At 38.9% G+C, this 23,934-nt stretch overlaps 1 long non-coding RNA gene across 1 annotated transcript in view; it reads left to right on the top strand.

Annotated features, from left to right (window-relative positions):
* Positions 1–13,328: 13,328 nt before the first annotated feature.
* Positions 13,329–23,934, top strand: part of LOC145996921 (uncharacterized) — a 30,316-nt gene continuing 19,710 nt past the window's right edge. Inside the window, exon 1 of the long non-coding RNA XR_014442832.1 lies at positions 13,329–13,564. This is a non-coding gene — a long non-coding RNA (uncharacterized LOC145996921). The remainder of the gene's footprint in view (positions 13,565–23,934) is intronic.

The raw sequence follows: 23,934 nt of genomic DNA on the forward strand, positions 1-23,934 counted from the left end.
GACCTGGTGCTATAAATTAAATATTGATATGCGTACATGAGAACAGCGGTGGTGGAGTCGCTAGGGCGCCTGACTACACTACCCCCGCAACCCCTAAATGTGCTTTCATGGCACGGTGCTACATGCACAGGGAACTTTACATTTACCTTACTTTCGACGTGACCTTCGGCGGCATCTTGCGCTCTAGCTTGTGAGTTCCACACTTTTACCTATTGTAAATATATGTGTAATAAACCAATAAAGCACAGGTTCGTCACACTTGCATGCAAAACATTGAACAATATCCTCGTCATATTCGAGTCAACCTTTATGCCCAATGGATTCACATAACTACACTTCCTCAATAGCTATAAATTTAATTTGTTTTATCAACAAAGATTTATTTTAGAAAGGGAAAAAGAAGGAAATCATGTCTATTGTTCATGAAAACGCTCATAAAGCACCTGCCTGATGTAACATTTCATTTTTTTTGACTTGGGTGCTCACAACACCTTAGATATTTAATGTTTACTTGGCAGATTCAGCCCATAATTCTATCTCAATTGCATTAACACTGCACTGCAAAAATCTTTTAATTCTGTGCACGCAACAATTCCTATAGGTCTTTTCTACTCTTACGGCGAGCGGCCTATATGCTGGCAAGGGAAATGGCAGGGAACCGACCAATCCAGCGCGGTAAGAAACGAAGCAGCCTGCAGAACGAGGTGCGCGCTGCACCTCCCTTCCTCGACCTTGTAACACTCGGCGCCACCGCTGATGTCTGGTTGGTCTGCGGTGTATTCACCGCTCTCCACTGCTCTTGCCAGCATGAGGGCCGCCCGCCGTAAGAGTAGAAAATACCTAGAGCGTCTTCTAATCCACATGGCCCACTATCTCAATCTCACAGTTTTGTTTTCATATGGAATTATTCTTGTACAGGTCGCATACAAGCTACTGAAAATTACGTTCAATCCTGATTTGTACCTTTTGGGTGAAAATATTTATTTCTTGTTCGAATGCCAGGAGAAACTGTATGATCTGAAAAACCACGTAGGGTGACATGTTGGTGTTTCCAGCTGCATGCACTTCTATCCAGTGTTTCCATATGCGCCAACACGTATAAAGGAATGAAATAATTGGTTTGTGATAACCTCAAATAAAGCGATTTTTTTACGGCATCGTAAATTTCACGTATTTTCGTTGCAATCAACAACCCGTGGCGCAACAGCCCTTGAGGGCCAGGGCCTACCTACCGACTGCTGGTCTCATTTCCACCTACCGAGGCGCATCATACCCTTAGGGATGATTGATCTTAATGGAAATGTAGCTCACTCTATCATTCATCCTTGATGGTACAGCAACTAACTGCTCATTGTGAGCTCGATGGTAGGGAGCTAGAGGTACTAAAGGAATAAGATACAGTAACCAAGAACTAGAAATGGCAAACAGTTAACACTTGGATTTTAGAACCTTCGAACCTGAATCATACATGGTAAGGGTATGCTAATTACCTGTCTAAACTGAAGTCTGATGATGGAGTTCAGATGAAGTTATAGAACGAAGTGTAAGTCTGTACTACAGCGCCTTGAATAACATAGTGTGGAAAACGACCCAAGAAACTGGTTCCCCGAGACGATGACAAGTAGATGGCAGTGCGATCGACCCAGGTGCTAATTTTGTTATGAAAGTAATGTGGCTTAGTTAGTTTTTGGAATATATTGTGTAGATTTGTTTCTCTAGAAAGGCGGTAAGTGAATTGATGGAAACAGTTATATTTGTGGAGTGATTTGCAGTCACGAAACGACATTAATTTGGAAAGAAAAGTAAAATAAAATTAATAAATAAATAGCATGCGTAACACAAGAAGAAACATAGCAATGTGATTCCGGACGTCAGATCTTGGACTGTGTATTAGAGTTTATTTTTCTATGTTATTAGAATATAAATAGTATCCTGAGAGATATTTCATACCGAGGCGACAAACCACAAATGTCGCTTGGAAGCGAGCAGTCGGAAATCAATGCAGCCTTTCGAACTGTAGGGACAAAAGCTCTGACTGCACCGTTTCCTCAAGGAGATTTTACACCAAAGCGACACGCGACAAACGATACGAGGATTTCACACCAAAGCGACACGGGTCATTCGGTCCAAGGCAACTTTCACACCGAAGCGACACATGTTGCTTGGAAACGAGCAAATCAAGAGCAACATTTCACATCGTAGCGGCATGACGGGAAGCACAGGCCAGCGTTCGGTTGGTGAAATCCTTAAGCGATAAGTGTCGCGTGCCGCTTGTCGCTTTGGTGCGCAATCTCTCTAAAGCAAGACACTCATTGCATCGCGTATGCGCGAACAACAAACCACGGCAACATGTTGCAAGCTATTGAGGAAATGGCCCAGTTTGAGCGACGCAGAAGCGACACGTGTTGCTTATCGTGTCGCCTAGATCTGTAGTTGTAATGTGCGGTTTATCGTATCGCCTATCTGTTGTTCGCAAGCAACGCTTGCTAATAGACTGAAGGCACCATGTCGCTTGTCACTTAGTTGGGAACTCCCCCTGTAGCGCGTCTTTTCGGTCTCAGCACCCTTACTTTAAGGAGCTTTCCGACCGAAGTAACAAGTAGCACGCGAATACGCCATATGAACGTGTCGTTTGCTGTTTGGACCCTCATGTGGAATGAATGCTATTTTACAGTCTGGTAAGTGTGTGTCACTAGTGTGACAGTGTGAACATCCCGTGTCGCTTGTCCCATTGGTTTGAAAGTTGCCTTACAATTATGTCGATGGCACTAAGAAAGTTTTGTGGGGTTCCCCTTGTCGTTTCATGCAATCATCATTATCATCATCGCCGCGATTAGTTTAAAGCGGAAGAAAAGAGACAGTAAATATCAAAAATACAAATGCTTCAGTGTGTATATCTTTAAAAGAAATGATGATGATAATAATAACGAACCTAATTCATACACAAAAATTTAGTTGCCAAGAGCATTCCACGCGTATTTTTTCTCCCGTATTATTAACGAAAGTAAAGAGGACGTGGTTGACCGTCTAGAATGTTCGTTAATATCTTCGCGACCACTGTACCAAATATCATAGCAATTATCACATTCATAGAAATGCTTCATGTAAAAGAATCAGACGTTGCAGCGAAAACTCCATTTACTTCCATTATAAGCAGTCGAACACCAAGCACAGGGGTCAACACCAGCGCCTCTAGCGGATCATTTTGGAGTGGAACCATCCAGAGAGCGCAGAAGCATGCCGTTTTCCACACTACGTTATTCTAGGCGCTGTATCTGTACTGAAGGCTTGCTTCTCCAGCTAAGTCAGGAAGACTGAAGATCAAACCGAAGAGCGCTGTTCACAATTCCAAGCCAATCCAAAGAGTGTTCCTTCTACCCATTTTCCTCAATTCCTCTACAAGTGGAGACTTCCCCGGCACCGATTCGTCAGGTTTTGACTTCCTATATCTTAGCCAAATTACAAGCTGTTTACCTGTGAGCAGAACTCCAGGAAGTCTCTTTACACTTGATTCTGCATATTTGACATACCTAAGAAGAACAATTGGCTGGTAGAATAAGTGAACGACAGTTGTTCAGATTGTAGCTTTTAGAAAATGTACAGACTTACGCTTTGTTACGCAGGTGGAAGATCATTCAACGAGTTACGGGGTGACGTGTGGTCAGCACGACTAACCGCCCAGTCGTTGTTGTGAGTTTTTCCCCATGACTGGGATACTCTACGCATTCGTAGCTCCACAATTTCTTCACGATGGTGAGTTTCCACCGGTGCCATACACAGGCCGAAATCTCAGGAGAAAGGTTGTTACGCTTCCCCAAGAAGCCTCGAACCTGCCCGCGTCCCGTAGCCGGACCTCAAAGCATGACGCCCACTGAGACGCGGGAAACGCGGCAACAGAACGCAGCAGATCCGTTTCCGGCGTCTCAGTGCGCGACAACCTGTAAGATAACCTGCAGACTTCTGGAACGGAAATTCCTGTTTCTGTTCCGCGCTTTTCCCTGTAGCAGTAGTAGGTGTTACACCATTTGATTTCAACTGAAGCAGGCAACAGAAGTTCTGTTGCCGGATATTCCCGTGTTTCGCTACTGCGCCTCAGTGGGCGTCAAGTTTTAGATCGCACGGCCACGGTGCGGGCGGGTCTGATGTCATAGAGTAAATTCGGATATGAGTTGACAAGGTTGCGTGGGACACCCAAACCCCTGAAAACTGTGAGAAGTGAGTGATTTTTCAATTTTCTCGGTGTTTAGAGAAACTTTCATGGTGTGTGTGTGTGGGGGGGGGGGGGGGCGTAACGAAGTATTTTTGCCTCCGAGGCTTCCTTCAGGACGGGAATTTATGTCAGTGAATGCCATATGTCAGTGGGCATAGGGAGGGGCACAGAGTATAAACATATAAAATGTAACACTGGGATTATAATGTGTGGATTTTTTAGATATAAAAACGTAATATATATATTATTCAAATCAATACCATTAAAAGGGTTCGTTTTAGGTCCAATTTGGCCATTAAACTATGAGGGACTGGACTTTCAAGGTGGAATCCGAACCACTATGCAATGTACCTCACCAGGAATTGAACCCGAACCATTCGATTATAAGGTGATATCATTATTAGATATTTGTAAAATTGCGTCATTTCATTAACGATAATTACACAAAGGGATAAGTTTGAGAATCAATTTCCTCAGATGAGCCATGATTTGTTGTTTTTATTTTACTTCGCTTTTCTGTCACTTTTGGCTAATGTGGACTTCAGGCTAAACTGTCACAAACATTTTATCTAGAATGCTCCATCAGCTAAAGTTATTTACCTTGTAACCAACAAGTCCGGAATTTTAATTCTGGCGTCGACTTATTTGTCTAGTAAATCTAGTCCCAATTTGTATTAGACTTTGTTATGGAAGATTCTTGTTCGAGCATTTTGTGTTCGTTTTATGATGCTTAGTCATTCCTTTTGGGAGGGGTACGTGCCCCGTGCCAGCTTGAACCTCCAGATAAATCCGCCGATGTGACTTTGGATTAAATGCTAGAATATGAAAGCTTGAAATTCTAACGTGGTCCCTGCATTTTGCATAGAATATCAAGATATTTTTTCACGCCTTTTATCAAACCTTAAAACTAAAAGAAGTTAATTTCTCTTCTGGCTATCAAAATAATAAGTTTTGGCTTTTTCTAATTTGTTATGAACAATTCAATTTCCAAGGGTAGTTGTTGCAGACTCAGGGGGGAGGGGGTGGATTGATTGTCCGATTGCCTTATGATGTACCTTTCTTTGTTTATCTTGGAAGTACGAAACGTTTTCTTTTTACCAGTTAGTATTTAACATAACTCAAAAGAAATCACGCTTTTCCTTTGTTTATTATAATTATAATAATATTAACTATTTAGCCCAATATTAGGTTTACATGTTTGTCAACAGATGACGGGCTTGTTCCATTAAAGTATAATAATAATATTTTTGTAATACAAGTAATTAATTACGACTTATTATATTCTATTAATGCGACTGAATTCTTTTATTATTATTCATATATTGAAATTAAATTGATTTTCGGCTATAGTTTCTGAAATCTCTCAAACTTTCATGGATATCCGGTATTACAGAACTTTTGCCTTCAGTAAAAGTAGATTAAAATTCTTATACGTGTCAGGCCGTCAGTTTTTGAATGTACTAGTTCCATAGCTACCGTAACAAGCTTCAATAATGAACAATTACTGTTGAATGTTAAACATTGTTGTGCTTTAAATATAAAACTCTTATAGGTCACGTTAACGTACAAAATATCCTAGGATGTAAAATATGAATCTTCGAACTTAAAGAAAGTAAATATTGATATTAAACTTGATAAATCTATGGACTTATTATTTACTTTCATAATATAGCCATTTTCACTTTGTTGCTCATTACTTGTAACAGTTCATTTTGAATTACAGAACGTGGATAATAATTGTGAATCTCATTTTATTGTATACGTCTGAAATGTTCTTGTAGTAATTGGTCATATTTCGAAAGCACTTTTACAAAATCTGTGAAATTCCCTGATTTTTCTGTTGTTCTTTCTGTGGATAATGTTTCTCTATGTTCTCGAATCTCTCAGTTATGGGAAGCAAAAAATTGTGTTACGCTTATCAACCTTTCTAAGGGATCGAATCAGTGTTGTTGTTTGGTGTCCTGAATATCCCAAAATCAGACGGCTACCACCCGGTTTATTTAAAATACTAAATATTTGACGTTTTATTCAAATTATTACGTTTAACTAGAATTTAAAGCCAGAAAAAAGAGAATGTTTTAGTTTCGTCGCCCCTTCCATGTATTTTTTCACTTCTATTTATTACATTAAAACAAATAGCCTAAACACCGAAACCAAGGTCTCCTCCTGTAGTTGGGCCGAAATATTATTTATTATTTAAGAGTGGCTCTTTGTTATAAAAAGAGTTGAATTTGTGTAGACAAGAATTAATTGAAGTTACTGCTGCATAATATAATGAATATATTGGAAAATAATGTAGCAAATTTGAGCTAAGAAATTACTTCTGTTTTCATATCATTATGTAGGTATTAAATAAATGCATACCTACAATTAACGTATATTTTCAACAGTAATACTTAAAGTATTTAAAGATAGTAAATATTTAACATGGAAAATATTTTTATTGGGGGTGGAAAGTAGGAAGGCTAAGGTAAAAATTAGGGGGGCGCCAAATACCGGCCACACCCACGTAGAAATTTCATCTTGGGTCATCCCTGTATTTCTGCGCCAAATTTCCGCTTGATGGGAAAAATTTGAACTATTTTTTTTTCTTAGCATTCGTTACCCCGTGGTCTGCATAGGCCCTATGCCACGTTTTACCGCAATTCGAACGGTATCCAGAGGGCTCCGAGAAGGGGAAATTTAATTATGACCACCGGGTACAGTGGGATGCATAAGTATTACCTTACCATATGCCTACTGCAAACAAGTTAGGATCAGAAACGAATGTCAGTAAAAGAAAATACATTATTATTACACAAGAACCAGATAAATATAGAGAGAAAAAGGTAAAAATAAATTGGAAGGAATTTGAGAGAGTCAGCTTATTCCAGTACCTAGGTTTGACTATAAATGAACAAAACAAGAAAGGCAGTATGATAAAGGAAAGGATATGCATGGGCAATAGAGCTTATTACGCAAACATGCAGTTATTAAAGCAAATTAATAAACAGGAAACTTAAAATCATCATATTGTCCATCACCATGTTTATGCTCTTCGTTAAGAATTGAAAGAAAACTGTAAAGAAGCAGCTGCACTACCATATGTAAAACTCCAGTCCTTAGAAACGCGTAGGACGAAATTTTCCAAACTATTACTTGTGCATTTCACTGTACAAGATAGCAGGGAAAAGGAGGGAGAATTCTAACAAACCCCTACGTGTAAGCACAAGAAGTTTGGTGGAACATTTCTTCCTTTTGCAAGGTCGTTAAGTGTGGCTACCACGACTTCACACCGAAAAGCAAAGTGCAGGGTTAAACGAATCGAAAGAGTATCGCTTAAGCAGATACGGAAAGTGAAATATGATCTTAACTTATTAATTAACTGAGATTATCGAGGGCTGGCTAACAAGATTATCACCGGCCTGGGAAACGTTTCCTTGGGAAAGTCACACAGGAACGCCGAGCGATTCCAGTTTTCTCTTTCTGGGAATAAGTCAACACCTCGTGGGTTTATGTGGGCGTTTGTACATACACAAGAGCATTGTAGTTTCAACTTTCTCGGTTTTTCCTTTCGATGCATTGCGTTAATGCAAATTGATTCGAGGTGACCACATGTCTACAGGTGAGAGTTTCTCGGGACCAAACGTACATTTGAAATTTGTTTTCTGTTTCCACACATGTCCGCCTTCTTACGAATGAATTTTCAAGATTTTAACACGTTCAAATTCTTGTTTTAAACAAAATATTTTACAACAATTTTAACTTATTGAAAAAAGTTCATCAATAAGAAAAGATCTAGCATGGTTTTAGCCTACTGAAAGACTAATTCTTATTAAACAAGGCTTTAATTTGTTGGTAGGAAAATCAAGGAAGCCCGCACGATTTTTTCTCAAGGGAGGGGGGGGGGGCAGTTATGATCAAAGTGGGGCGAACATGGGTGATGCCATTCCCCCAGTTAAGAAAATTATCTTAAAACATCCCCCACCAGAATAATTTGCAAAGGCATCTGCAATTTCTCAATGTTGATTCATTCAACCGACACCCCACTGCCGCAAACATTTTTTCCAGATATCTCAGGGTACCCCTCTGCTGAGCCCTTGAGGATAATTCTAAATTAAACAACGGATTTAGCAAGGTCTTAAGAATTGGATGAATAATTCTTCTTTATAAATAAAGCATTTACCAATGGTTTTAACTTATTGAAAGGATAATTCTTAAAAGCAAAGAATTTAACGTATTGGAAGGATAAGTTTACATTATATACAAAGGATTTTGCAAGGTTTTAACACACTGAATTTCTTTCTTAATAAACAAAGCCTTAAAGAAAGTTTTTAACTTACATATTTACTAAATTTTAACTAAATTCTTGTATTCATTCTTTACTCACTTCTCTCCCTCTCTCTCTCTTTCTCTCCCTAAGGCAGGGGTGTCCATGGGGGGTGAGGGATTATGGCGCAGGCCGGGGAATTTTTTCCCTTCAAATAAGATAAAATTCAACATTTATATATTTTTCCAAAATATATGTAACAATTTTACACCTTAAATGCACCATATTTTAATCTAGGGTGTCTATAAAGTCACTTAACATTTCTGCATGAACAGGATTTAGGCTATGGTACAAAATACAATATGTACTGAAACATAATCACAGTAGGACACAAAATCAATATAACTCAATGTGACCACCCCTCAAGTCTAGGCACAAATGCCAACAATCCACCACAGCCCGAAACACCTTCTCCAACATAGCTGGTGTAATCTCAGCAACTGCGGCCGTAATCCGTTGTTTCAACTGGGCTATGCTGTGGATCCTCACCACGTACACCTTAGATTTGATAAACCCTCAAATGATAAAGTCTAAGGGGGTCAGATCGAGGGGGGGGCCAACTCCCCATTGCGAGACACGACCAATCCATCTACCGGTGAAAACTTCGTTTAGGTGATCACGAACGATGATGGTCATCCTGTTGTTGCATAGTAAAAAGCTTGGTGTGCCCCAATCCACCGTGCTATGAGCCAAAGTTGGTAGATGCTGGGATTGTGGATACTGAGTCGCGTGGTCGATGCGGCGGGACTACGTGTGATCGCGTCCTGTACATTTTCCACAATTTGTGGTGTTACGGCTGGCGTACCAGGACGTTCTTCATCCTCAACACTACCTATTCACTTGAATTTGTTGACCAGGTTCTTAATAGCCAGCCTGGTGGGGCCTGGTTTTCTGAATTTCCGAGTGAAGTCCGTCCGCACCTGTTCATACGTCATTCCAGGCAGACGAGCACAAACAACGGCTATTCTCTCTTCTATAGAGTACGTTTTATCAGATCACTTGGAAAAAAGAAAAGATTTGTCATTAGTTCATTGAAATATTAAGTGACTTTATAGACACACTGTATTAGATGAAGATAAAAAAGGATTTTAGGGTATTATCGAAAGGGGGGGGGGGGAGAAATATCCAACTCTTACATATTAGGCCTTAATTGACACGTGGGTTCTTGAGATGGGAGTCTGAATTAAACGTTGGGCGGACAGTATGTATGTCTTAGATTATGGCGAGTACTTTAGTTAAAGGGGTATTTAGCATTAAATTGAAGGGGATATTCAAATCTTGTGTATTGCTATTGTCTTAGACTGTTGCGGAAATTCTTGTGTGGAGACTGGGAATTAATTTTTTGGAGGAGGCAATATCCACTCTTCAATATAAACAGCAAGTCTAAAATTGGCATGGAAATTTTTGTGGTATTAAGTATTAAATTTTAACGGGGAGATAGGAAGCTCTTGAAAACGTGTTAAATCTTAAGATTGTCAAGGGATTTCTGTAGTGGAGAGAGAGAGAGAGCGAACATTACATTTTGGAGACTGTATTTAGCGATATGGTATCTACACGTTTTGTGGACACATGATATGATTTTGGAGGGAATGCTCCATTGACCTTGGGGCGTATGGGCACCCCTGCCCTAAGGCCATGCTATCGATGAGGATGAATTGTGAATTAATAAGATAGATGAAGGAAAAGTCTAGGCCTTACTCACTAGTGCACGCAGGATTCTTTTTCGAAATTGGCTGGGTATTACATAGCTTCGATCTGGGAGGAAAGGGAGGGGGGATTCACAAAGAAATATTTCGTAAATATCATTTTTAACTTTCGTTTCAAAATTTGTTCATGTACACAAAAATGGTAATAGCGGGTCATTTCAAAGGAAGTTTGCATTTACCACTTTGGTTTATCTTTCCTAGTTCTTTACTGTTTTTATATGAACAATTTTTGATTTTCTCAAAATTTCGAGGAGGGGATGCCCCATCACACCTTACCCAAGATTGAAATCTAAGACCCATGATGCGTTCGTTGACTTCGCAACGAAGACTGTCAAGCCACCTTTATGCCTACATAAGTATTTAGATACTTGAGATAAGAATTTTATGAATTTCTGTTAAAGTTCATTAAACCCGCCATATTTGTATACACACGTTGAATGCAGAGCGAACAGCGGTACTGTGACATTGTAACTGGGTCGGAAAGGAGGAATATAAAGAGGAAGGAGGCTTCGTCGGTTGCGTTCGCGCAGTGGGAAACCTCTTGTCATCTGATTGGTGAGTAACAGTGCAGTGCAATCATAGAATAATACATAGATTGTGGTTCTGTGAAAGGGAGGGTGCCTTTCCCCCCGATACTTTTGTCTAATAAAGGGGTCCCGTGATTCCTGGAGTCGTATCATATACGACACAGTGTTGGGCAGTAAAAATATTTGTTATTTTTGTTAACTGTTACAGGAAGTCAAGGATACCCGATGCTTTGTTTTTATGTGAGGTGATGAGAGTGTAATGAGTAATGTAAAAGCTATTTCGTCCTCTTAAACGTGCTTATCTAGAATTGACAAGGGTTCACATTTATTGCAAAATGTGTTAATTGCATTAACACTCTTTTTGTATTTGTTTTTTTTTAGTGCTTATGACTGGCTGAAATTGAATTGTGACTTTCACTACGGAAGAATTTCTGTGTAATAAGTGCCCATTAAAATTGTCATTGAGCAACTAAAGTTGACCTAGCGTAGTGTGATGTCACTACTCATCACAGGAGTACATGGAGTAAATCCTCCTCTCAATACTTGCTTCCACATACCATACTCTGTCCCGATTATCTCTGGAGGAAGGCCGCGCAAGGGAAGGGGGGAATCGAGTCGGCAGAGCGAAGCAGGACACGTTGCTGCGAAGGCTGGTAACTGCAGTCGCCCCCTTCCCTCCACGCAATCCCGTTCCTCTCACGTGTTCATTGGTGGAGCCGGCTCGCGTCACTACTTGCATAGTAAGAAGCAATAATGTAATGAGTTTTGACCTGAATAATTCTAGTATAACCTCATATTATTATAGTTCTTTTCTACTCTTACGGCGAGCGCTCTACATGCGAAGCAGGAAATGTGCCGCAGACCAACAATTCAATGGTGCCGAGAGATACGACGTGGCGGGAAGAAGTACTAAGTAAACCTCGGTCTACAGGCTGCTGCGTCTCTTATTGCGCTGGATTGGTCGGTTCCCCGCTCCTCACTCTCCTTGCCAGCAAGTAGAGCGCCCGCCCTAAGAGTAGAAAAGAGCTATAACTGAGGCCGAAGGGGAGGCTTATTACTGTTTTGTTTTAGTTCCCTTGCTCCAGAGATAATCGGAACAGAGTATAGTTGCTGGCTTCTCCGATGACATTGTGGTAACGTGATCGCCTTGTCATCAAGAGGTCTAGGGTTCGATACTCCGAGTAGGCACGTTGTGGTTCGGATTCCATTTTATACTGTAGGTTCAATTTCGATTAGCCTTTCTGTGCAAATACTTGACTTAAACTCAGAACCCATTCTACTAGCAATAATTAACAATATTCTAGAATATAAATTGTACTCTTAATATTATTATCCCTATTGTGTGGTATTATTAGTCCAATGGTTAACGCTCTTGGCTTGGTAAGAGCGATCACATGTTCGTTGCTCGGCGAAGGACAAGATGTTGGTCATCTAATTGGGAAGCTACTTGAGAAGAAGTAGCAGATTACGGTGTCGAAAGCCAAGGAACAGCTGCGATGGGACTCAATGCTCAAGACTGCACGTGATTTTCAGGGTTTAGTGATTCTATTGTTTTTTTAAATTTTGTTTTGCACTTCTGCTTATTTAATGTCGTTTTCCTTGCTCCTTGTGTTAATCGTCGTAGCCACATTTAAAGCGTCTGCACACTTAGGAAGAATTCAAGCCGAAGCGACAAGAGACAGGAGACACGTGTCGCTTAGATATGAGCCAATCAGCAGCAACTTTTCATACCGTAGCGGCATGATAGGCGGCAGAAGCCCGCGTTCGGTTGGTGAAATCCTCAAGCTATGTGTCGCCTGTGGCTTGTCGCTTCGGTGTGAATTCTCCCTTAGGCTAGTGTGAGTGTCGCTTCAGCAATTTCATCGAATTTCCAGTCTTCCTCATCGTTGCGATTAGCCAAAAAGTGTACGAAAAGCGATGCTTAATAACAAAATAACAAATGCATAATACAGGGATGAGTATAATTAGTTGACGGTTTTAAAATGGCAGAAATAAAACCAGCATGGTTGTTTTTCTGAAGTTTAAAATCACATACTTCAAGAGATCCTTCCCAAAATTCTCAATTTGTCTCTCGGTAAGACTTCAATACTGTGTAGCATCACAAGGTGACCACTTGAAAGACGTTACTTTGGGTTAGTAGATAGCCTAATCAGGACTTGACCTACAGTTTCAAGTAGAATCTGAACCAATGTGTGTCTCCATATTGTATCAAACCCGGGACCCCTTGATTACATGGCGACGACGTTACCACTACGCCATCGGGGAGGTTCAACTGTGAAGTCAATTCGTGATTGACTGATCTTTGCAATAATGATACAATACCCCTCAACACACACGAAAAACGTGACGTAACGTCTAGTCACAAAGGAGCCTATGACTAAAAATTGTTATCAGTACATACTCAAAAAAAGTAATCAAAAATTGTTATTATTTATTCTCGTGATTCATCTTATCAGAGTACGGTTCAAGGCTGAAAATTTGACATACGATAATTTGTTATCGATACATCGGGGAACACCAGATGATCATGAGTCATCGGAACTAGTACTTTTAAAACATAGCGTCGTCTGCATAACCTGTGCAATACTGAGAACGGCTGCGATTGGCTAACACTCTCCACCGTCTGATTGAACGAGAGTTTTTATAAGTCTGCGAGGTTAAATGTTTTGAGGTGAAAGCGCCACAGGCATCGTACGCTAGTCGCTGGTCGAAAAAGTGAAAGGACTCTCGCTTATTGACAATCTCTGCTCTGAAGGAGAAGGTTGTGCCGTCTAGGATCTCTGCTTGTTTAGAAGCTGCTGAACTAATCGAGGTAAGTTGGCAACAGTGACGTGCTTTAGACTGTAAGTAACGGATCAGCCTTTGGATTCCTTTAGGGATGGTGCCGATTGAATTAGTTAATTATACTTCGCTTTTCTTCCACTTTTTGCTATTCATGAAGATGAGATGGATGAAACATATAGGGACAACAAAACACAAGCCCCCCCCCCCCCCACACACACAGAATTATCCTAAGTGTGAGACGACAGAGCTTCGTTACTTTGCAAAATTTAGCCCGGGATGTAGAATGTGGAAGGAAGGTTCACATTTGAGTGTCTTACACCCCCGGGATGGTGTCGAGTCGGCTCGATGACTGAGTTAAATTGTCGACTTACGATCTCTCCGTCAAAGTTCCCGAGTTCGAGGCCCGGCATCTTTATCATTGTCCCTTCATCATTTTTATCTAATTATCACTCATCCTCATCGTCGCTATTAACCAAAAGTGGAAGAAAAGTGACGCAAAATAACTAAATGAAAACAAGAAGATGAGACAAACGTGGAGGTCCGTCTCGTTCTTGTTCTCGTATCGGTCTCATCTTGAGTCTCGAAATGGCGCGTGTCACTGCACAAACTTTTACAGCGCGTGGAGGTCATTCAGATATGTATGACTCCTCGTTTCGATGCAAGGAACTCTCAAAAATGGAATTTTATGCTAAATGTATGCAACCGCGCTGCACAGATTCGCAGTTTGCAACAAATGAATTAGCAATTATAATTTGAATTGCAGTTAAACCTTGAATTTGTATTGCATGTCTTTTGCGTCCTTTCTTTTCTGGCTAATCGCAACAGCGATCAAAGGACACTCAAAACTGAAAACATCCTCACCCTGGCAAGGACTCAAACCCGTAACCTGCAGTGGTTGCACCGAATTACTGATGTGGCTTAAACCTAGAATGACATATATGGTGGAAGGAAAAGGAGTGGCAAATGTTGATATTCTATTCAGTATGTAACAGGGACAATATTGTTTCTTGCATTCTACTGCTCACCTTGACACCTCTTCTTTTCAAATAAGGCAACCTGATTTCCTGCATGATGGCATTGCAACGGCTTTCCAATGCCAGAAGTGTTCATGCAGTTGTCAAGGTTCTCCAGAAATACATTCGATTACTCATGAACAGCAAAGAAATTGCATTAATGACCTGAAATACTCTCTACACTCGGTACCCGGTAAGGAGAGGTGGTAGGTAACTTTATAGAAAATATAATCCAAGGCTGTTTAAGTGAAACCCCAGTATAGATGTTCTCTACCCTCTAAAAATATTATTGTAATCATTTACACATTCTAATCTTAATTTATATTTGGAATTTTGAAGGCAAACAACTCTAGCGCCCCCTTTCAGGAATGAAACATCAAATACTATTGTGATATTTTCAAGGGTTCCCGGGTTCGATACGCGGTGGAGGCACATAGTGGTTCGGATCCCACTTTAAACTGTAGGTCCAGTCCTGGTTAGCTGTACTGTGCATAAAGTGGACTTAAGTCACGAACTCAAATATTGTGATATTGTGACATTATGTCACTGGTCAAAGGTAAAGTTTGAGGAAAGAAAGAAAGAGTGAAAAATGGTTCTTTGAAATAACTAAAAATTAGTTTGTGGGAACCAAAGGTTTGTTTAAATAGGCTACAAGCAAATGATTATTCTCCGGAACGAAATTCTTTCAGTAATCGTGCACATTTGTTCAGATTTAATCAGATATTTTGGTCAAGACGCTATCAACCCTTTTTCTTTATATTCACCAAAGGACCTTAACCAAACGTGTTTTTTTCTCTCAAATTCGGACAAATCAGTTTTCTGTGTAAGATCGAAGAAGTATTAAATATTTTTTAATGTTACATTGAAGTAACAATACGAGAACAGAGGTATAAGGAAGATTCGTTGTGTAAAATTTAGACTATGATAAATACGCATCTTTTGCAGAAACTATTGGATGTCTATCCTTTCTGGACATTACTTTTATTTCCCCAAACGTGCCTTAGAGTGAAAGGGTTTCGGGTTCAGTTCACAAAGAGGCACAATCGCAGTCGTCAAGTATTTAAATATTACTCATGCATGCAATATTTTATGAGCTTGATTCCAAGCAAAACTATGTTATTTTCAATTCTTGAGATCTCGAAATTACTACATTCTGATCTTTCCGTTTCGAAAAATGTTTCCTGTTTTGGAATACAGCAAGTAATGTTTAAATTGCATGATGTATTAAATTTTAGTCATTGCATATCCGTAACAAGATGATGCATTATATTTTGTATTAGAGTACAAAAATGCATTCCAGTGTGTGTTTTGAATTTCGATACAGCTTAACGCGTAATTTACTCTTGATGTATTAATACATCGGATCTGATGTTTCGAACAATGACGAAACAAAGATATTAACTACCACACTAGGTTGTGTGCATCTGAAGTGCCTAAAATAAATTTGATGCATTTTATTTTCTGCGTGCAGGAGCTGCGTGTACAGAATTCATAATTATTGAAACCACGTGGTTCTTTCTGGAAGGAATTCTTCACTTACGTAAGAGCAAGGTGCAACGTGGAAGTCTGAAGAAAGTAACCCAAATATCTCAACGAGCTGCTTCGTCGTTGTAAACCATCCAAGCCTTCACATTAAGCCTGTGGCGATATCCCAACTGGCTATTGCCTTTCCTATATTGTCCTCGCCAATGGCGGTGTGGAAATGTCGTCACCTTGTAATCAAGGGTTCCCGGGTTTGATACCATGTAGAGGCACATAGTGGTTCGAATCCCACTTTCAACTGTAGGTCCAGTCAACATTAAGCTTCTGTCGGGTATGTAGACGTAGGTTAATTTATGTACGCACGTAGGTTCGTCACAGAATAAATATCATCACGAGGATTTACAGTGACCTAAATGTAATACCCAATATACAGACCAATTTCCAAGATGTCTGAACTTACATTTTTTTACGATTCGAGCAATTCAATGTGGATCGACTATGACACATTTCAAACATTATCCACACTTAACCCCTTTTTGTGCATAACGTGGACCTAAAACAAACTCAATTTCCTATACCATGTGTCGGGACATTCGGATCATGTTTCCCAAGCCGTATGTTTTAAATGGGCCTTTCCATACTTACGGACCTCCCCGCAGAGGGGACTGATGGGGCTACATGCCCCTCCGAAATATTGAGAATATACACATTTTGAAATAAAATAAGTAAATAACTCCGGAAAAAACAGAGTGGTAAAACACGGCTATCTTTAATCCGAGGGAGGCCGGAGCCTTCAATTTGGCAACCCTGTAAACCGTGACATCAACCGGTTACTAGGAAGAAACATTAAAGAATGAACGTCCAAAAGTAAAAAAAAGCAATAATTTTATGTAGCCTATTCATCCCGTAATCACTTCATTCGCTCAAATTGTATTCTCTAGTGTATTGAACGTTATTTTTCCTAAGTAAAGCAGTATGTTATTAAGTTGTTAAAAATATACATTACATTTTTTGAACAGCATACCAGTATTTCACGGAGCATTCCGTACGTTTCACATATGGTGAATCACCGAATATAATAAATATCCAATATTGATGTTATTAATATTCTTAATTATCATGTGCAAAATAAATTAGCGACGTCGAAGAGCTATAACCATGAAATAGAGACTTAAAACATGTTTACGCAAAAAGCAAATTCCACGCTGAGAAACGTTGTGTGTGCATGAGGCACCACACGCAAAGTGTTTACTTGTATTAACTACAAGGGTTAAACTACAACACTCAAACAAGAATTCAGAGAACAATACAAACTCAAACAAACATCTTAGAGCATAAAACTGCCTAACCTAACAAAAACAGAACAAAAAATCACTAATTCCTTCAACGTAAATGTAACACCTTCTAATTTCCAAACCATGCAAAATTATCCACTTTCTCGCAGGGAGTACATAGTCTCCAGCACCCATAATTTTTTTAGCCTTGTACATACAGTAGATGGGCTATATGTTTATCACATCCACAACTACTTTGTACGTCTTACTTTTAGAACTTTAAGGCGTGTGTTAGATCTTCCATCATCTAAATATTTAGTTGTTAGGTTCGAATGTCATTCCGAAATGCTAGCAAATAAAATAATGGCAAGCTACACATTATTGGAACGTTCCGTACTGTGTATGAAATGCAAAGTTGGCCTTGTATTTTCTGCTTATTTCAAGTTATTTAACGGCAAATCTATATCTCTATTGTTAATGTATGTTTTCCACTTACATCGTAATGTCAATATTCTGTCCAGATTTGGAAAAAGAAAAACATTTTACACAGATTCCCGTGTTTCTTTAAGAGTCAACATCAATTTTGCTATTCGCGCCCATGCTCTGTAACTGGATATTTAGGCCGGCGAGACAGCGTTGCCACATTTCAGGATTCCGGCCTTAATAAAGCTGGCTGTGGGTAAAGGCAAACGCCCCTTAAATACGAGATATCATATTGTATATGCAGGCCTCTTACAAAGCAGTGTGTACTATCCACATAGATGTCCGCAGGATTTTTTCCAGGGAGGGTCAAGAATGGTATTTTATTTTCAGGGGGGTCAAAGGAGGCATATTTTCCCCTATAATAGTGATGCCCCCTCAAAAAATAACTATTTCAGTCTGGAATTATTATGTTCCTTCAGCGCATTTAATATTAACATAAAGTTCTGTGACTGAAATTAAATTGTGTGTGAAATATATAATTTTTAAGTGGTCACTCATTTTCCAGGAAGGTGGTATTGGCTCCCCCTTGCCACCCCTTCCGGACGTCCATGACTATCCACCTATATAGTTCCAGCCTTCCCCCACAAAAAAATCCTGCGTATGCCAGTGGACCTCCTTGTGCATTACTTCTGAAAAGCGAAAGTGAACCTGCTCACTATAAATCTACAATAAAGTTTTCTCTTCAATATTGCCATTGCATAATATTTTTGCACCTTTAATCTCTTCCTGGAGATACACCCCATACACATTTCGTTTATTACTGCCGCGAGGCCTGCGATATTTATTGCAGTTAGTCATAGCCATCCACATCTGTAACCTGGCCCTTTTTACATTATATAAACAGAAGCTACAATACTTCGTTTTCCTACAGTAACACAGCACAAGCTGTAAACGCGAAATTTTGTCGCCAGAAGCGTGTAAGAATGAAATTGTGATAGAGAATAAGTTATGCATTAGATATTCCTGGAACGCTGTTGCGAGAGCAAGGAAGGACCTTAATCTCACATTTGTGTTCCCTTTGTATACTGGTGATTGCAAGCCTTAATTTAAAGCTTATCCCATTTTTAGTACCCTGTGAGTCTCTATATATATTCATATTTAATGATTGAAAAAAAATATTTGTAGCAATATATTACGTTTGCTTCCTGGACGGCAACACAGAGCGTCAAAGGTTGTTTTCATTTATACTCAGGTATTGCAAAACAATTTCTTTGATTGTTTCATTGTCTGTAATTTTATTTACTTTGTCCATTTATATTTCTAACATTCTTATAGTCTCCACTTGCTTTTTCATACACATCTTATTCTCTTTCTCAGAAAGGTAGCTAGGTTGGTGTGTTTGGAGAGAGGGCAAATTTGTGTGTGTGTGTGTTTGTATGCATATGTATAAGTATAAAAATATTAGCATGCATTATACATTACATATTGCTTTCTACAAATTAATAATATTCATTATATAATGTATGAATTTTCAGAAAGAGGAAACTAAAACTGCATATCTACTTAGTTTGACACACACACGAATTAGAGGATAAGCAAGGTTCAACCTTTACGAAATTTTTAACAAAAATCACACTAAACATTTCTTGAATATCTTTAACAGGCACAACATTACGGTATATAGTCAAGTACATCTACATCTTACGAGTAAAGAAAGAAGTCACCGAGCACCCTCGGTGGATCGAACTCGGGACCGCTCACACCAAAGGCGAGAGCTCTAACGAATTGTTCACTAGATAGACATAAATCCCAAGTAAAATCGAAAAACAAAGAGAGATTGGACGGATTGTGCTTTACAATTATATATTTAAAAAAATAATTAATTTTAAGTTATTTTAATATTGCATTTTCCTGTAAAACAGGAAAAAATTGGGTGACAAATTTGAAGTTTTGGAGAGCCAGTACCGCCCTGGACTCTGACTTAACGATGTGTATGATCATTCATTTCAGTAATTTCGTGTCTCACTTCTCTTCCAGGATTACTCTTTACTTATCACTCTTTCTTTGTTTCTTTGCTCCTCGGTTTTCTCTTTTTCCTCTCCCTTATTTTTATATCTTTTACTCTTTCATTGCTTTCTCTTATTAGGTTTATTCCTTACCCTCTTCTTATTTCATTTTCGTCCTTAGGAACTGGTATATACAGGGTGTATCATAAGTTATAGCGCAAACTGACACACGATAATAGAAGCAAAAAAGTCTCAGCAAACATGGGTTTGCAAACGAGCCAGTTTCGAGATAATTGCGAATGTGTGGTTACAAGCCGCCACTGACTTCATTGTTTGTAAACCTCGTCCAAGTTGGTAAAATGCTAATAATACAGTAAGAAAAGTCATTCGAGATATCATTGCTTTATTGAACATACTACTTACTTTGCACAATGAATACAGTACTACGATAGTATGTTACATGTTACAATTACTGTACACTCGTACCTGTTAAAGGAGGTGTTCAAAGTGTTGTCCTTTCATCTGGATGCGATAGGTTCAATTTTCACTACACAGTATAGCACAACTGATGTGACTCCCACAGTACGATTAGACTGTGTACTGAATGTATCCATCCTGTTTGATTACAACGCCACCTGTCGGAAATGTTCTGGTTTGTAAACAAAGAGCAAACATCGGTACGAGCAAGGAGTAAAGCACTCGGTGTTTACAAAATGCAATCGGTGACGCCTTCTAACCACACATTATTAGCATTTTACCAACTAGGACGACGTTTACAAACAATGAAGTCAGTGGCGGCTTGTAACCACACATTCGCACACTCTAAAACGGCTCGTTTGCAGACCAATGTTTACTGAGACTTTCTTGTTCTATTATCGTGTACTTTCAACTGTGTCAGTTCCGCTTTACTTATGATACACCCTGTAAATTGGAAACTTTTTCCCCTTGCATATATTTTAAAAGCCTTTCATTTGCCAGTTGCTCGCGAGCTGTTTTTCACTTTACTCAGCTGATTACTATTGAAAAGTATTTGTTACAAATGAGTTCCAGATGCGGCTATTATCACTTACTCCGGATGAAAATGGGGTAATACAAAAAATAGACACACTTATTAGAAACTGCATTTTTTATTAAGTATGTGAACATGTTGAACTAATTTTACGTATACATTTGCTTTATTACCCCATTTTCTTTCTAATAGCCCCTCACCTAATTCAGAGCCATCTGCCGGCTAGGGGGAACAGCGCGGTGTGATCGTCTTTCAATCTCGCCACTCAAGTTTCGATGCTCGATTACCAGCCTAGTGTTCTTTGTGTTCCTGTTTCAAATTCATCTAATCATCTCTCGTGCTCAGTGTCACAAGAATTCGTAGCTGGAGAAAATCGACTTAATGTAACAAAAATACAAAATACAAACACAAATACCATTTAATATCCATAAGCAGTGTTGTTAAAGGTCCAGGAATACATAAATTATTTTTTCTCGCAGAATTTAAATTCGGTCCAAGTTGCTTATTGGACTTGGACCTTATTTAAATTGAACCGGAAAAAGGTTCCTGGACCGAATTGAAATACGTACGTTACAGATAAAAAAGTTCTTTTCGGCCCAGAACTCATTTATGCTTGTTGATTTTCCCTCCTGGACCGGAATTGAATTTATTTAAAATTCCTGGACGTTTAACAACCCTGTCCATAAGGGCGCAAAACTAAATTCTATTTGTCCTGTACACTAATGCATAAAAGTGAAGAAGTTAGTAGGTCCCTCACAAATCCATGTAAGAGACTCCTATAGACTTATTTTAGTTTCAAACTAAGAAGTTCCCAACGCTTTTTTATTATTATTCGCTTGTTTTTCTCACAAACAAAACAAACTATAATGATCAATAATTGTATGCACATTTTAGTAGCTGAACGACTTCTGCTGTGTCATTTTAACGGCAATGTAAAAAGATTTCCGTGGAAGTTCCCAGCGTAAATTCACGTAACACAACAATGTATCGAAAATAAACAACAGAAAGTCAGGCGAGACACGTGACCGGCTCGTAAGGAAGAGAAGAAGAAGAAGTTACAATTTACGCACCATTGTGCTCGACTGCCGAAGTTAAAAGTGAGAAACGAAATGAAGAAATGTCTACGGCAACATGTTTCAGCTAGTGCTAACTGTGAATTTTAACTTATGTTATTTTGGCTTCGCGTGATGCTACGGTGAAAGTGGTGGAAAGCTAGAATCAGCTCCGAGTACTTCCTTCCTACCTTTTGCGCAAGAAAATGCACATCTAAAAACGGAAAAGATGAGGTAAAAGTGCTTTCTCTTTCAACGGATGCAGAACATTAGAAAACTTCAAGGATTTTGTAAATACACACAACGTCAACAGATGGCACTGAATGTGAGGAATATTATTTCAGGAAAGTTTTCAGTTTGAGAAGGTACAAAGTCGACTCTACTTCAAAAATAAATTGTGATAATTTTACAGTTACTTGCTGCTTAATATTTTCTTGCGTGTAAGCAATGATTTTTAACTATAACACAAAAAATATATGAAGACTTACATTTGTTTAGTTACGTTTCTGATACATCAACAAAGTCTTCACATGAGCTGCAACAAACCAGTTATACGTTGTGCTTGAACATTCGCATTCACACGTGGGCATTCGTTTTATTTTTCTTGTATATACCTTAAACACTTCCTATTATGAAACAATGGCATCATTCGAGGGCGATTATTACCCTCCAAATAATAATTTACAGCAATCCACTCAAAAAAACTAAAGTCTTCGCGCGAGATATGAAATGACTAATTGCGAGGATGATCGAAATTTAGCATGCAAAGAAACAGTTTCCTTGCGTTAGGTCCAAAGGTTCTCCAACTTTCTTCTCATTGCACCCTTTAGTCGTAACTAAACGTCTAATGTACCCCCACCATAGGATTTTCCCGAATTGTGGATATTGGGGAATTCTTTGTGGCTATCTGATTGGTGGGGCACTTTTTATATGTTTGAGGCATCTGTCTGCAATAGAGCAAAATAACATTCGTGTTGTGGGAAAATGTTAAACAAATAAACATTAGAATCCTACATTTATTATTTCATTGGGTGTTCCTAGGTTTTCAATCGTTATGTTTAGTTACAAATATAAACATGTGGACACACATGTATGCTAAGAAGTATATAAACCACTTTAATTTTCATATATTTTTCCAGACTTATTGAAAAAAGTAAATAACAAAAAAAATGTTTTAAACAAACTGACAAACACAATTTTGGAGTTTATATTGTAAATCCTCAGTGTTTAGGGAGAAGGATATGTCTGCATAGCCTGACACAGTTTCTTGATGTCTGGTTGTGCACTTGAAACTTTCAAGCGGAGATTCGGCTCCAAATTTAGTCTATTATAGGTTTTTAACTAGTATTTTATTTCAAAACACATGAAACAAAGATAAGAGTGTGAGTGACAAAATTGTACACGCCTGCAGCAAAATTGTTGTCGTGTGGACATGCTCGATATTTCTCTTCAAAACTGATCGCGTACCCCCTTCAACTCGTTGATGTACCACTGCCAGGCGATTCCACGAAAAAAGTTTTCACCTTCGCATCCAGAGAAGAGACATAGTTGCAAAAAGATTTGCCAACTTTAGCTTTTGCCCCACTTTACAAAGTTTTAAGTTTACAATTGTAATGCCGTAAAGTAAGTGTAAATAGTTACTGTTTATACCGTTGCTTCTATTACAAAAATAATACACTTAGAGTTATTTTTAAAGGTAGCTAGTTACAATTAGAATTCATCAAAAATGTCACTGTTACTTCCAAATAATGATACACTGATGCATATATACATATATACGATTATGTGTGTGTGTGTGTGTGTGTGTTCACCCGTGTATATTGCACCGTGTCATGAAAGTGATTGGGAAAGAATCTTTATGCGGGCGTCTAGGACGACCATAAACTATCATTTTCCGTCGCAGTCGTTATGTGAGAGTGATGCATCAGTCACATTTGCTAATCTATTATTTTCTGTATTTTATTTTTGGATTCGGATATAGCCTGGCTATCCTAGAATATACGCGCCTGTCATTCACCCTACCAACTAACTACAGCAGTCCAGCTCTACATATTTCATTAAGATTAAATAATGCTCATCATCTTACAATAAAGAGTCAGTCTAGCAATTATAATAAAAAAAAATATGTAGCCCAGAGAG

The sequence above is a fragment of the Lepisma saccharinum genome, chromosome 13 (assembly GCF_977018435.1).
Source record: "Lepisma saccharinum chromosome 13, izLepSacc3.1, whole genome shotgun sequence".
In the NCBI taxonomy this organism is placed as follows: Eukaryota; Metazoa; Arthropoda; class Insecta; order Zygentoma; family Lepismatidae; genus Lepisma; species Lepisma saccharinum.